Source organism: Parasteatoda tepidariorum, chromosome 11, assembly GCF_982258835.1.
Source record: "Parasteatoda tepidariorum strain Cologne lab strain chromosome 11, Ptep-v5.0, whole genome shotgun sequence".
In the NCBI taxonomy this organism is placed as follows: Eukaryota; Metazoa; Arthropoda; class Arachnida; order Araneae; family Theridiidae; genus Parasteatoda; species Parasteatoda tepidariorum.
The window spans coordinates 45,357,215-45,370,665 of record NC_141765.1 but is presented as its reverse complement, the minus strand read 5'-3'; positions in this window follow the sequence as shown (position 1 = coordinate 45,370,665).

Sequence of the window (13,451 nt, the reverse complement as noted above, 5' to 3'; positions counted from 1 at the left end):
AGTGCTTGTACCTTTTACCATAAAATCCATTTTAATCCAAACATGCTACGGAAAAAAATTTAGTATACCGTAATAATTACAGTATACAGTAATAATTACCGTAAAATCATTGAATCATTTTAATTAAATAAATATTACTGCAAACATTACGGTCTAATATTTTAGGGTAAAATGCATTTTACGGATGAGGCACTGAAAGTGCCGGTACTTTATACCGTAATTTCATCATGTTTTTTAATGGTGTTTCATCATGTTTTTTAATGTATTACTTCCTACTCTAGAAACGCTTTGGAGTATAATTATTTTTATTCTCCTGGGTTGTCCCAGGTATCGAGTAGTACCTGCTTTTCGAATGAAGACCATTCGAATAAATTCCTGCTTTTCGAATGACGAATTAGAACACGATTGCTTCTTTGCTCATCTTCATCGACTGAAGATAATCAACTGCACTAGTTGAGCCGAATGTTGTGGCAACCATATACTATTGTTAACCACCTCCTTTTCTGTCTACCCTAAAGGATCCATCTACTCCTGTTATTGGTCGGCTAGAGAACTTGCATCCGTTTTTTTAGCGTAAATTTTTCTCTTTTGTTTTTCTTTAAATGTTTAATTTAATTTTATTTGTTTATTTATCTTAACAAAAAACAAATATAACTTTATTCGGAATTAAAACAAACACAAAAATACAAATTTGTCGCCAAGAGGAAAATCCTGTAAAGGTGACAAAGAAAGGTAATACAATAAATTTAAAATAGAAATTTAAAAAAAAGAAAAAAAATGGGGGGATATTACAATCATAAATTATTTTGCTCATCATAAGACATCATATATTGTTGAACACTGTAATAATAGAAAAAAAATGCATGAAACTATATATAAAAAAAAATGACAAAGGTAACATAAGAAATTCATTTGGATTGGCACAAGACTGGTATAAAAAATTAAATGCTTCCTTTAAAGGGAAAAATAGAGATATAAATCGTCAATGATCAGCACAAATTGAAATAAAAGCACGCTTAAAAGGAGAATATATTTGGATGTTTTGCAACTGAAATGGTAATTTATTATATAATTTAGGTGCTAAGTAAAAAAACTGTTTTCGTGAAATTTCTTTTGTAAAGTGGGGAATCTCATATATTTCAGTTGGTCTCCTTTCAGACACATTAGTTTTTAATTTGCATATTAATTTATTGTTGTGTAAATAAAGTAAAATACGAAAAAATACATTATGGCGAAATGGTAATAGAAATTGGTTTGCGCATTTCTTGTTGCTGTTGCCTTAGTTCCGTTTGTCTATCTTTTCTTCGGTGGAAGAACTGCGTTCACTTAGATATCTCGCCAGCTGCAATGGAAAAAATATGAAAAAAAATATCATTTGAAATTATAACAATTTGTAAACCAATATCAATTATTGGCATACAACAATGATTGTATAAAAATATAAATATCTTACAAGATTTCATCAGTGATTTATGATTAACCATTGCACAATACTTAAAAAATGAAATTTTTGTTCTAAAAGAAAATTCTTTTGTACAAATACAACGTTTTTCTTAACTCTTTATATCATAATGTGTGACATTTCTGTTCGATTTGAAAGCTCGCGGAGTCCATAAATAACACCTAAGTTCATTAAGTTAAATCAATGAAGCTCTTACAAATCATTATCTACAAAAGCAATGCGAAATGCATTTATCTGGTACATTTAATGACTGTAGAGCACAAGAAATTCTTTTCTCATTGCTATTTCGCAAGACCTAGTAGGACATAATAAAAGAATAAGGTATGAATGCTTAGTGTGTAAACATTCTAATAAGAAAAGATTGTTATGGAGCTTTTACATCTAACACATGGAATGTGACAAATAAATAATAAAAAAATGCTTTACTAAACTTATTAAGGAAATTGTTTACCATTCATAATATTTATCTTTCTTGGAATTTAATTCTATAAACAGTGCCTTATTTGCCTTTTTCCAAGAATCATTTTCTTGTAAATGTATTTTGTTTGACAATTTGAAACAAAATGGTTTTTAACAAATAAAAGTTTAGGAAAACGTTTTAATTCTTAAACCAGAGATCAGATTATTAAAAAGTTAAGGGAAAGGGAATAGAAATAAAGAATAATATAGAAATAAAATCCATTATAGGATCAAAAATTGCAGCATTATTATATAATTTTTTTTAATCTTGACTTTTTCTATTTTTCAACTAACAACTTCAAATCAGTTTCATGCTATTAAATTTCCATCTAATGAATTAAAACATTTATGATAAGCTCTACTGATTTCATGTTAAAATGCGAATTAAATTGCATTAAATTAAAAGCAATTCCTTTTTGAGTGATTAAAGAAAATTAAGTTTTTTATCTTACCTATAAAGCATATTTTACTGTAAAACAACGATAAAAATGACAATTAAAATTATATAACTTAAATTTTTCTAGAAATGCAATCAAAGTATGGAACGTAATAATAGGATTGATCAAATTATTATCTGCCTAAATAAAGTAAAATATTGTGGTTGTTTTTCAACTTTTATTTGAAGCCTGTTGCGGATCATTATATAAATGATATAAATTGTCAATATATCATTTGTGGACAGTAATATAAGAGCTCTTCATTGATATACTGCACAAAATTTTACGGTGAAATGGTTAAATAAAAAAATATTTAAATGTCCTTTAACCATATTCAACCAATAACAATCAACCTTAAAGGTCAAATTGTTAATTGTCCGAAAAGTTGCTTGACTGTTTTTTATCTAATTCGGTCAAACAACTAGAACTTTATCCGTGGCAACTAGGCCCACCTTATGAAGCCACTTTTAGCTGTTTTCATCCTTGCAGCTGGGTTCATATTATCGCAGAGAGGGTTACTCTATCAACCCTCTGAGCGGCTGGACGGGTGTTTGAATCCCAGTGGTGACACCCCAATATTTCTTCTATTTTATTAAACTCATAAAGAGCTTCCAGTGTCATGCACTCCCAGTCTGGTTATTTGGTAAGGATCGACTAACGAAACATGACACTCTCATTCACATATAGATGGCAGCACTTAAGTTCTGTTTAATACAAAAAAGTCCTACGTTTCCAGCTCTCACGATATATGGCACCACCAGAAAAACTAATCAAGTCGCAATACGTGGTTTATTTGACAAAACAACTCAACCGTAAGCTAACTCCAATATTCATTTCCTAACGAGAAGCCTAACATAACTCCGACTACCTGTTAATTTTCACCTTTACGATTTTGAAATTATGTAAGTTGTAAATGGTTACAAAAACGTTTAATTATGTATTCACGGTTTTTTTTTCTATCATGCCAGTTGTAAACTCTTAAATACCGTAAAGCTAAGGAATTGTTCCAAACTGTGAACTTAACTGTTACACAGATAGACAAACTTTATTTTTCCATAATTTTAGAATGGAATTTCTTATATGTATGTACACCGAAAATACCACCGAGGAATGGTAAATTTGCATGTAATGCCAGTTCATGATCATGGAAATGAGAATCAAAATGCTTATCACATACTTTCAATTTCTCTTTAAGTATTTTATTTAAAATAAAATACACTCATTGTCCAAAAAATTATTATCCCTAGAAAGAGTACTCAGAATGAAATGAAATTCCACACACAGAAGTAAAATATTGAGCGCGAATGCATGCAGGTTGCGATATGGTCAGTCATTGAAGCATACAAGTCGCGTCTTGTGGTAGATCATTCCATAGTTGCTGTAAAAACATCGCTAAATCGACTAAACTCGGAGGCTGTCCTACATCTCGTCCCAAGTGGTCCCAGATATGCTACTGGCAAATCTGGGGATTGAGCAAGCCCGGGAAATATGTTAATATAGCGGAGTCATTCCTGGGACACCCTTGATGTTTGTGGCAGCGCATCGTCATGTTGAAAAATGACTCATGGAATTACACTTGAAACCCTTCCATGAGTAGTGATGTCACAAACGTACTGTTGGACTGTCATGGTCCCATGGATCAATCTTAGGAGTGATCGTGCGTTGTTTGATATAGCACATCATACCATCACACCAGTTGTAGAAGCAGTGTGCTGTTTCATAGCGTAAGCAGGATTGAGGATTTCACACCGGGGTCTCTACACTCGTATATGATGAGCATCACTGCCCAAATCAAATCTGGATTCATCGTTGAAGACTACCTCGTTCCATTCCTTTAAGTCCAATCCCGTCGAGAGTGACACCACTCTAAATGAAGCAGGTAATGGGTGGGCTCCATCGTAACGTCTAACATGTAGACAATTTTGTTATTCATCACTAAATTTGGTAAAGGTGAAAAATTATGAAATATTTATCAAATTTAACTCGAAATGGGGAACGCAATGAATTAAATAAATATTGCAATATGGTTATTATTTAAAATTACTGGATTAATCGTGATAATAATTCGGCAAGAATGTGCGGAATGTTGCTCTGTGTAAACTTGCCCGGTATTCCTTCAACTTATTGTAAGTTTTAATTGCCAACATGATGTTCTTATTTTTTAACAACGAATATTTTAATGTTATTTGCAAATATTATTTTTTTTTGCAATTGAGGCCTCATTATTCCACAAAATAATCAGAATTTTTTACATTCCCCATTAAGAGTCGGGAATTGCATAAATAATTCGGTTATTTTAATAAATATTCAATAATTTTTCATATTTACCAAGTTCAGTGGTGGATATCAATAATCACAGGCAATAACGCATTATCACCAGATTTTTGCTTTTATCGTAGAATATATTAAAAAAATTCTACTTTAGCAATAATGAGTTTAAAACTATTTGAAATGTACATAAATTATATACCTACGGCAAGTGCTGTATAGTTGCCATTAACACACAGCATTTTAAAGAATTAGAGAGATTTATGTGAAATAAAATTATCTTTCTTTAAAACCTAGATAATTTGAGAAATAGCAAAAAGCGTAATTTAAAGTACTTAATTTAGCAAATAGAAACGTAAAGTGCAACGTAAGAGCGCAAGAAAGAATAAATATAAAATACAACCGAAAGACGTGGTCATAATTAGCTACATTTAATTGCTACTGAGGTCTTATTACCTTCCAAATTTGTCATCCTTCTCTTCTAACTCGCATTTTTTAGATTCAAATTCCCACTAATGAATCCATTTTTTTATTTAATGATGACCTGAAGTTCTTAAAAAAAATCTGAAATTTCACCAGAAATAAGTATTCTCGTAAATTAACATTTCACTGATCATAAACAAAACGAAGTAAGAAGAAATTCAGCTTATTAGACTGCAATCAAAAAGAGTTCTGATTAAGAACTAAGATTGTTAAACCCTTCCGGTAAGAGGCCGTTTCCTTCTTTTTTTTTCCTTTTTCTTTCTTTTCTTTTTGTAACAAGAATTGTTAAGTACGAATTGGGTGTGAAAATGATGGCAAGAGTTTTGAAGGCACGATATGGTAAAGAAGCTTTTTAACCATCTCACGCTAATGAGAAGAAGAGGATGTAATAGCCAATTTCGACCTTTTAAATCTCATACTACAAATTACCATTAAAAGTTCCAAATTTGGTCCACTTTAAGGGGTAACACTAAGATAAATTTTTGAAAAGTTCATACTTACTAAAGAAAATAAGTAATTTGATGGTTAGCACATTCTGAGTCACTTTTCTAATAATAAAAAAAACTGATGATATCGGGCTCTTTAACTCATTGATGTAGACGGGACACCGGTGACCCTTTTATATTTTTTTTGATGCTCTAATTACAAGCAAAAATACATTTCTGTATTTTTTAATTATTAAAAAAAACAATCGAATAGTTGCTAAAAATATGTTATATTATCGGAATTATCTTTGTACTAAATTATAAAATCCAAAATAGTAGTTGAAAATTTTTTTGCGTCGCTCGTATTCAAAAATTTACCATTAATTGATTTTGTGAATTAAAAAGGTTTCAATAGTAAATAACTGTTTCTCTTAGATCTAAATAAATGAAAATTATTGAAAATCTTAAAAAATATTACAAGAATATTAATCCTAATTATTCCTAAAGAAAATAAGTAATTTGATGGTTAGCACATTCTGAGTCACTTTTCTAATAATAAAAAATCTGATGATATTGGGCTCTTTAACTCATTGATGTAGACGGGACACCGGTGACCCTTTTATATTTTTTTTTGATGCTCTAATTACAAGCAAAAATACATTTCTGTATTTTTTAATTATTAAAAAGAACAATCGAATAGTTGCTAAAAATATGTTATATTATCGGAATTATCTTTGTACTAAATTATAAGATCCAAAATAGTAGTTGAAAATTTTTTTGCTTCGCTCATATTCAAAAATTTACCATTAATTGATTTCGTAAATTAAAAAGGTTTCAATATTGAATAACTGTTTCTCTTAGATCTAAATAAACGAAAATAATTGAAAATCTGAAAAAATAATACAAGACGTTATCTTTAACTCAGAAAAAGCAATGATGTTTCATGCCGTATTTGATAACCATAAAATATTGAAATGTTAATGATAAAATGTTTCGCTTATTTTTAAATAAATTAATGTAAAAAAATAAATAAAAAAAATGAAAAAAAAGTTTAATAAAAATTCCGCGTCAAAACGTTAAAAATTCGGAAATATATCAAAATTTTAAGGAGCTCAATATAATCACGAGTATTAAAATCAAAACAATGCACTGGAGTGCTCATATTGCTAGAATGAATGAAGAAGTTTCAGTAAAGAAAATTTTGGAGTCAAACTGTCAAAAAAGAGGAAGGCCAAAACAGCGATGACTTGATTCTTAGGAATCAGATTTGTATATCATTGGATAACCCTGAACTGTCATGTAAATATGATGATGGGGAGGATGAATAACTGAATAAATAATAAAGATAAGGTACTGTTGGATTGGTAAATTCATGGAGAGAATATACCATCGAAAATTTCAGATCCATTTTTTTTTGTAAATGCATTTCACAATCGGGGACATATAATACAGTTTCAAAACATTTAACGTCAGAACATTTACAAATAGTTTTACTGATTTGATTAATTTCATAATAGCAATCTTTAGTAATTTACTGTCTTAATTATTTTATTAATAAAAAATAAATACTGAATTCTAAGCATAAACACTGACTTTCAAGAAATGCAGTGACCTCTAAGAGTAAGCACTGACTTTTAAAAACAAACACTAGTATCAGTTCAATATGCCGATATTTTATTGCACAGTTATTTACTTAAAAAAAATCCTGAAAGAAGTGGAAACTTCACTGATTCCAAATTAATAATTTGGAAACATCAAAATTTATTAATTTAATAATTTATAAATATTTTTCGAAAATTTTTCTCTAGAATTGATTTTTATTTCATAGAAGTAATTCTCGGGTGCAATTTTACTGAATACTTTCGATTATTGGATGGCTTTCTCTACACTATCAAAAAATATATTCCGTATTGAGTCATAATATTACCACCTTGAACTATACTAGTGAACAATTTCGATGCAACAAGATGTCAAACTGAACCCTATTTACGCTCAGATTGAGTAATATGATAAATAAATTTAAAAATAACTTGGTTATCTAAGAGATAAGGTTTTCAGTTTTAATATAAAGCAAAATATGCCTAAATATTAGTGATTGAAGAAGAGAGGAAAATAATTGCTAGAGAATGTTGTTGGATCACATGTACCTCGAACCAGTCTAATTATCTGAGTCCCACAGGGAATAAATTCTGAATTCAATGTGTCTTCGGATCATCCTCAGGGATGTTTCCCAGACCGTCGCCAATAGTCCATTGTGCAGCTCTAGAGCGACGTAAATGAACTACTACAACGACAATTCAATGTATGTATTTGATACATGCAACAACAGCTGTTTTCTAAGCTGTGAATCATTTCAGGTTTTATTCAATCAATAATTTTATAATTTTTCTAATAAACTAGATTGGAAATACTATATTTAATCTATTTGATTCGATTGATTTGATTTGATCAGCTTCAGTAGATCAATTTGATTATAGTTAATCAATTAAATAGGAAAATTGAACCAAACAAAGCTAGCTTTGAAAAGGAAAATAAATAGGATAACTAGATCATCATCTATAAGAAAAAATGGTTATACATTTTTAAATAAAATAACTTCTAAATATTAGGTCTAAAAAACATTTTTTTTTTCTAATTGAGTGTCAAAATTGTATTTTGAGACTGGCCCAAGGTATGTTCACCCGTTAGCGCGAAAACAACTGCGCCAAATACTCGGTTTTTATGTTTTAAACAAATCTATAAATTTTTGAAATACTCCAATGAAATATTATCTGAAACGTTAATGTACGTTATTATACGTTAATGATTCATTTTATTTAATTTGGCTAATGCAGATGACTTGAACTCATTGAAAAAGTGAAATTGCATGAATATGCAACTTGAATCAACTTTCAAGTCTAGAAGACACGACAAAACAATTATTATCCAAGGCGTCTCATTCAATGGACTTACAAACAACTTATGAGGGTCCAAGGTACAATATTAATCTCTACTTTAGACCAATGTTTCTTGTGTCTTATTTTTTTCTGTAAAATATGACGGTATTCGCTCATAGAAAATTTTATTTGTAGATAAAAGTATCTTATTTCTCTCAAAATTTTTAAGTTATTTAAACTATTAAATTTTTCACACTAGCCTCTTCGTTCTTGCCTGTCAATATTAATTCCAATTGCAGCTGTTAAGGGCCATTGGAAACAAAAATTGACTAATTATGATAAGAAACAGAAAAAAATCAGACAAAATTCGTTTTCTTAATCATACTAGTTAAATTCTGCTAGTTAGGATAATATTTCCAATTTATTCGAAGTTAATTAAGCCCCTAGAACTTTTTTATTTAACGTGTCCAAATGAAGATTTCACTTTTTTTTATATCACAATTTCCATATAATATAAGCCTTTAACTAATAATTATTCTGCATTTTGAAAATGCATCCTGAAATTATACGCAATTAAGCTAAGAAGTAATTAACAGGTGTGATCTCCCACAAGCTTTAAAAAGATGAAAAAAGATACTCAGTATTTTCGGAAGAAAGAAAAGAACATTATAAATGTAATATTTTCCACTGTCTAGATATAGTTATTAAATTTATAAATGCTTTAATATGTACAATGAGGGAAATAGATATAAATAAATAAAAAAAGTTATGAACTAATTTAGAAAGATTTCTTTGAGTCATTTAATATTACACACCCACACACACGATTATATATTTATGTGAAGCCACAATAGGCCTTACATATATCCTAGCTCTTAAAATTTCGTAAATTTCTTAAACTTATTATTTTTAATCATTCTTAACCAAATTTTAATTTACTTAGAACCGTAATATAAGATAAAAACAGAGAAAACAAGGAAAGAAACAAAAAGGGAAAAAATGATTTTAAACAGAAGAAAAAAAAATGTATTAAAAATTATGAAAAATTAAAAACAAACATTAAAATTAAGAAAAATTATTAAATTTAAATAACGAAAAGATATCATCTCGTAATCAATTAAAATTCATCATCAAATTAAAATCAATATTATCATGATTATGTATAAGACAATTTTAAATATCACATTTGTTTTTAGATTCATTGATGATTTAATTATCTTTAATTTTCAGAATTATGGAATTTTGTTTGCTAATATTTTCCCTGAGGAATTAAGATTGATTTGTAATTATGACGATAATATTAATTTTCATTTCTTGGATTTAAGTATTAAAGAGATAAAAATATCTGTACTGTTGACTTTTAAGATAAAAGAAATGATTTTAAGTTTAATATAAATAATCAAATTGGATGGAACAATAATATTCCTAAGAACTTTTATTTAAATACTTTTTCTAATCGAATAATTAGAATTAAAAGAATTTTTAGTAATATTTATTGATCCAAAAAACATTTTTTTCAAAATTTTGATTAAAAACAACAGATATCCAACGAATGTAACAACATTTTGTACAGATTCATTGAGTTAATTGTGTTTTAAAATTAATAGAGTTAGCTATTTAGATGAAAATCTTTTAGTTGACTACATTGATATTTTTGCCTTGTGCAAATTCAATTTAGGTAAATTCATAGCTAAAACTAATGTAACTAGCCAACAAACTCTTTAATATCCTATTCAATCACTAATAGTATTCAATAAATATTAATTTCCATTAAAGTCAGAATTAAAATGTTGTATTTTAAACCCAACCTTTAATTACTTATAAACTTTGATATTTCCTGTATAATATATTACCCCACGCAAAATCCAGTTTTCGGGTCATTGCAAGGTACAAATAAAACAAATGCGGCTCTTAATTTCAGTATGAATACGCATTAAAAACATGTTTTACCTTCGATTTACACTTTAATTTCATACTTTGTAATTTGGCAGCTTAGTAGCGAAAATACTTTAAAATTATTTTTGCTAGTTACGCGAAACTACACCTTTTTTCCTCTTTTTCCCTCTATATGTTCCAATCTGTCTTGGACTTTTTTGAAATTTTTGTCATATTTTTACTTGATAACATTTTGTTTACGAATAGGTCTCTTTTTTCCTTTTTGTGCCCTTCTTTTCCTTTTTTTATATTTTGCTTTGGTTATATTATAGTATATGATTAATATATTATTCTATGTGCTTGCAGCGTATGTTCAGTTTATTAGACTAATTATTTTGTAAATTTCTTTTTAATTCTTTGTCTTTTTATAGTACACTATATAAAATTTACGAAAGAAACTTTGTCAAATTTTACTTATTATAGATCAGAAAGAAAAAAATCTGTGTCCTTTACTTTTACTGTAGTTTTAACTTACGCTACATTTAACAAGGTTTATTTCAAAGAAAATTTTCACCCTGACAACTCATCGATAAAAAAAAACAACCAAGAAAAGCCAAAGTGAAATAAATACTTATAAAACAAACATAATTTTATCTAATTTATGAAAATTTTGAGTTACATTAAAAATAATGCATCTTGCAATAAAATTTATCCAAAGGCAGCCTAAATCTTTAAATTAATGAAATAAGTGAAAAACATAATAAAATTTAATCAAAGTATTTTATGAATTTAAAATGAATCATCGGAAGAAGAATTTAAAACTATTGTTATATTCTTCAATGATTCATTCGAGTTTAATATTTAAAGAGTTTTATACAGTTAGTGGCAGTTCTTTTGTTCCATCATCACGTGGCGGAAAATTATGCTAGCATCCGATTTAAGATCTCATGTGTTCCCCTTATGAATATAGTATCTGAAAACAAATCAATAAATTCTAATGAGTTGAAAATAAATCTTTAGTTTAAATGCTGGAAATGTGAATTCTGTTTTCTTTCATTGCGCCATGTTAGATATGCATTATTAACTGTTCAACTAAATTTGAAAATCACATTAAATAAAATAGAATATTTATAAATAATTCTCCACGTTTGGAAATAGCTTTTATACTATATCTGTGACATAGGACTTCTAGATTTTACCGGTATTTTTCATAAATATAAAACATTCATTTCCCTTTAAACATTATTTATTGATCAATTTGAAAACGGTCAATTTAATTCTGTAGAAGGCAGTAATAAAGCAAGGAAACGATAGTGAGAAATGAATTTTATGAAACATTTTGTTTTAATTATGAATAATTTGTTAAACTTGAATTTAATTTATTTTCAAAAATTTGAAGTGCGCTGTTGCATTCTTAAATTGCAGAAAAATAACCGGCAGCAGTCTGTTCACGGTTTACAGTTAGAAACATATCCTTACTATTACGGTTTTGTAACCATTTCCAACTTGCACGGATTCAAAACCGTAAAAATGAAATATAACTGGACACAGGTTATGCTAGGCAATGGAGATTGGTCTCCGGTTATGGCTGAGCTGTGTTTTCTGGAATGGAGCATGAACTGTAGCTTAACTGGTTTATCTGTTAGTGCCATCTGTCGTGAGTGATGGGAAATACTAAAATTTTTTGTGTGGGGCAGATCTGTCATATACGCGTGAATAAGAATTATATATTAGGACAGTCAAGCGTCATCAGATGTGTAGTGCATAATACTAGAAATTCTTCGTGAGTTCAAGGATTGGAGGAAATAATGTGGTGTCAATGCGAGGAATCGAACCCGATATCAGACGGTCATGATATTGATAAATTGACCCTCTCCGTTATAGTACGTACACAGATGCAGGGAACTAAATGGCTTCATAAGATGGACCTAGTTGACATGAGTAAAATTCTAGTTGTTTAACTGTATTAGGTGTAAATAATCATTAAACGATTTTTCTCACAGTTAACAATTTGAATTATATCTTTTTAAAGGTTATTTGACTGGATTTAATGGTTATTTGATTGGTTTTCATGGTTATTTTAATGGTTTTGGTCGAATATGGTAAAATAACAATTGAATAAATTGTTATGTAACCATTTCTTCAGCGAGATTTCTGACAGTGCATCAATCACAATAATAATTTTTTTAAAGGTTTCACTTATATCAGATGAAAGAATTACATATCACATTATTGCACGAAAAAATTATTTACGTGTAATAATGTGATATGTAATTGTTATTACACGTATAAATTTTTCTCATTATTACACATAATTCACATTCTAACACGTATAAATTTTTCTACATGTTTTATCATAGAAAATGATTTCTGAAGAATATGTTTATTAATATGATAAATGAAGAATGTGTTTATTAATAATATGCTCTAAAGTTTATTAAATAAAACTGCATGTTAAGTAAGAATAAAAATTGCTCGAAGTAGTAACCGATCGCAAACGGCTATTACTTCACAGTGTTAGAAACGCAGAACGACAAGATAATTTTTTTTATAAAAACAATAATAAAACAAGTATTTTTTGTTTGAAGAAAACGTCTATTCTTTAAACATCTATTCCTTTAAAAATTTACTTCGATTATTCTCTTTTATAGAAAGTAGGATATTTCTTTAGCCGATTAAATACTTGTGCTATTCTATAGATTTATCACAAAGACTGGTTTAGTATATTTTTAGGACATTGCATCTTTATGGATGAAACATATTTAAACGAATAGAAAATTTCTATGCATAGAATTTAAAAAAAAATTTAAAGTTTAATTCCACTAAAAAAGGACCTCGATTTTTCTCTTTGAAAGAAAGTAAAGGATTTTTTTTTATCCGATTACATGCTTGCATTATTCTATAGTTTAACACAATGATTGTTCAAGTATTTTTACAAGACAGATATTTTAGAATTTTTGCGTTTTATCAAAAATGAAATGTAAAATAGAATAATAAACCATTTTTATGCATGGAACTAATAAAAAAACTTCATCAATGGAATAAACTTTCTTACTATCAGAACTGGATTTATAATAAATTAGCAACTACAATTTTCATAAAAGAAATCAAAATAAAGTAGCACATTTGCTTTTGCTCAACCTTAAAGTATTTTTTCTTACATAGC